This window comes from Priapulus caudatus, unplaced genomic scaffold, assembly GCF_000485595.1.
Source record: "Priapulus caudatus unplaced genomic scaffold, Priapulus_caudatus-5.0.1 Scaffold106, whole genome shotgun sequence".
Taxonomy (NCBI): domain Eukaryota; kingdom Metazoa; phylum Priapulida; class Priapulimorpha; order Priapulimorphida; family Priapulidae; genus Priapulus; species Priapulus caudatus.
Genome location: NW_014577167.1, coordinates 441399 through 444763, shown reverse-complemented (window position 1 = coordinate 444763; position 3365 = coordinate 441399). Strand labels below are relative to the sequence as shown.

Here is a 3365-nt window from a genome sequence, read left to right as displayed (position 1 = left end):
CTAAGAGCTATGAGAGCTAAGACAGCGCCAGAACAGCTAAGAGCTATGAGAGCTAAGACAGCGCCAGAACAGCTAAGAGCTATGAGAGCTAAGGCAGCGCCAGAACAGCCTAAGAGCTATGAGAGCTAAGACAGCGCCAGAACAGCTAAGAGCTATGAGAGCTAAGACAGCGCCAGAACAGCTTAAGAGCTATGAAAGCTAAGGCAGCGCCGGAACAGCTAAGAGCTATGAGAGCTAAGACAGCGCCAGAACAGCTTAAGAGCTATGAGCGCTAAGGTGGCGCGTATCTATTGTACTATGTGTTATGTATGCACGACAATGTGAGGCTCTGTCGCCGCGTAGCGGGAAGAGATGTCGGTCGTTAATACGCCCCTGCTTCATCATCCAGTCATACGCTCGGTCCTATACACATCTACGCACGCACACGGGGAGGCGCGCACGTACTCACGCATAAGCGCATGTTGTAAACACGCACGTATTCACGCGTACACATATTAAACTTACACACCTAAGTTGTGAAAAATATAGTCGTGCCTGGACAACAATAATATATAGTCCCGATCAAAAACAAAACTAAGTTATATAATGGGAGCAAAACGAACATAGCTTTGACCAGCGAGGCGGATTACCAAAGGTAATAACGTTCTTGGTTTGTGATGTTGTTGTGGGAGTGTTTTAGCCTGTCTAGCTTCTCGTATTATTGAGATGCATTACTCACGAACTTCTTATGAGACACGTACGCATAGCTATCTGGGACCGATTATTTTTACTATTCTTTACTAGTACCTCCATGCGGCCAGGCGCCAACAGGAGCTAAATACGATAAAACGATATTCAGTAGTCGCTGAATGAATGCATGTACGACGCTTGCTCTCAATTGTAAAAACCAGATGCACGGAATTTTGTTCCTCAAGCGAAATTTGCTAACGCTTATCAATAAAAAGAAATTACCCATTTGAAATGCCATTAATTTGATTAAATAATTAGCCTAAATTTTGCCAACATTTGCTTAAATTTGTAAAAGCAATTAACTGTTTCTGAAATAATTAATGCGGTTATCGAATAGTGCTGAGTGCGTGTGTTGATTTAATATCTCACATGGTAATTTGCGTAATTAGTGGAAAGTTTTCTGAATAAAATGTTGACAGACCTATTTTTTCTAAATTTAATAACTGGTCCTAGCATGTTTTCTATCTTATTATTTATATAGTAAAAATTTTATTGACACAAAATTTCCCAACAATGATATGGCTAATGCGGAACGTATTAATATTGGCTTTTGTTATAAAAATTATTAGAAATGAAATGTTTAGTTAATAGATGAGTTTGTTAATTCGGAAAATGCAAGATGGCTTATCAAATAAGCGTGAAAGAGCTACAGCGTGTGAAAGAGAGAGAGAGAGAGAGAGAGAGAGAGAGAGAGAGAGAGAGGCAAACAGAGAGAGAATGAAATTGCGCGAGAAAGGGAGAGCGGGCGGGCAAGAGGAGTGCGGGCGAGATAAACACACACATACGCACGCACACACGCACGCACACACACACGCACTCACACACACACGCACACACACACCACAACACACACACACACACACACACACACACACACACACACACACACACACACACACACACACACACACACAGCGAGAGAGAGAGAGAGATAGAGACAGAGAGAAGACAGAGAGAGAGAGAGAGAGAAGAAAAGCGCGGAGCGGCGAGAGGAGAGAGAGAGAGAGAGAGAGAAGAGAGAGAGAGAAGAGATGAGAGCGAGAGAGAGAGAGAGAGTGAGAGAGAGAGAGAGAGAGAGAGAGAGAGAGAGCGAGCGAGATGGAGAGAGCGAGGGGGGAGATGAGCAAGCGAGACGGACGGAGAGTGCTAGACACTTTGCTGTGATCAGTGTCAAGACTTGCTGAATACTAAATTCTGATGTCTCGGTGCCGCGTACTGTAATGCAAGCTAATGCAGTAAGGCAGAACTATCGCGCGAGTCTGTAACGTAAAAACATGTGGCATTGCCTGACGCGTGAAATTCAATTGCAACACGCTTTGTAGAGATTTTCAACAGGTTCTAATTATTGAAATAATCCATATGGAGATGGTGACGCTTTTGTACTAATGAAACCTGACTAGCTTAGCAATCGATTATTCATATGGCTTATTCTCGGGTTTAGTATTGTAGGGCCTACGTCTATGTTTTTGGTGCAGCTTATGGTATAATGTGTCCCAATCTCGGATTATGTCACTGCGGCTAAGACCTGGATTTTAATGCATTATGCATTTCTTCTAAGTTCTGTCTTACTTGTCGGATATTTTAACTTTAGAGAGAGCCTTGTGGCTTGTAGATACACGTTAATGCAGTCACAGTCTACGTTCTAGTGAAAAGTGTACCATCGTTTCTATAATGTCTCTATCATCTCGATTCCATTAAGACTCTAGATCACGAATTACATGCAAGTACATGTAAACCTTATTACGTGTAAGTCCGAGTTATTATTTTAAGTGTTTTATTAGGCTACATCGTCTCAGTCTTGCGTTTAAATAAAGTCCCAGTCCCGGTTCTAACATGAATTGTCCCCGTGCCAGCGCTAGCGCGCGTTCGTTCGTCGTAGCCACATGTATGTTGGGGCTCACTGGGAATTGCCTGACGTTTCCTAGATTAATAATCGACAAAGGATGTTACACTTCAAGACCGTCGTTGCAATTCCCCAGCGGCTGTATTGGCACGGTTCTCTCATATAATATGCAAACGTAATAAGCAACATGTAGAATATTTTCCATGACGCAAACTGGTGATAGCTCAATATATTTCTCGCGTGGTCCGTCATGTATTGACTAAGCCCGGAGCCAGCTAGCCATCTCACAGTGGCCTTACCTGAGACTAATTGGCTCACCTGTCCCGAGGTATTACCTGCGTGAATAGCATACACAGCCGTACGTCCGTGACATCAACTGTATCTCCGTCAGCAAACACGCAGCTGCTATACGCGCCCATATATTTGTACGCATTTTTTCGTCTGCATATATATATATATATATATGCAACGCGGCGCGGTGGCAACGTCTAACCAGTATTGAACCGACCGAGAGTCGGCTGCGATATAACTATCCGTCACCGGTTTTTCCCGCACGAATGCGTTGCACCCTCACCTCTCCGCCATGTCGTGAGAGCTTTTCGCTGCTACGAAATCCACTGGTAATCGTATAGTTGACGTCTGTGCTAACGAGAGAGAGAGAGAGAGAGAGAGAGAGAGAGAGAGAGAGAGAGAGAGAGGAGAGAGAGAGAGAGAGAGAGAGAGAGAGAGAGAGAGAGAGAGAGAGAGAGAGAGAGAGAGAGAGAGAGGAGGAGCACAACACTGAGATCGAGCG

At 44.0% G+C, this 3365-nt stretch overlaps 1 protein-coding gene across 1 annotated transcript in view; it reads right to left on the bottom strand.

The window, feature by feature from the left end:
• The window catches only part of LOC106805221 (calcium/calmodulin-dependent protein kinase type IV-like), a 17948-nt gene that overhangs the window by 8170 nt on the left and 6413 nt on the right, over positions 1–3365 (bottom strand). The window lies entirely within an intron of this gene.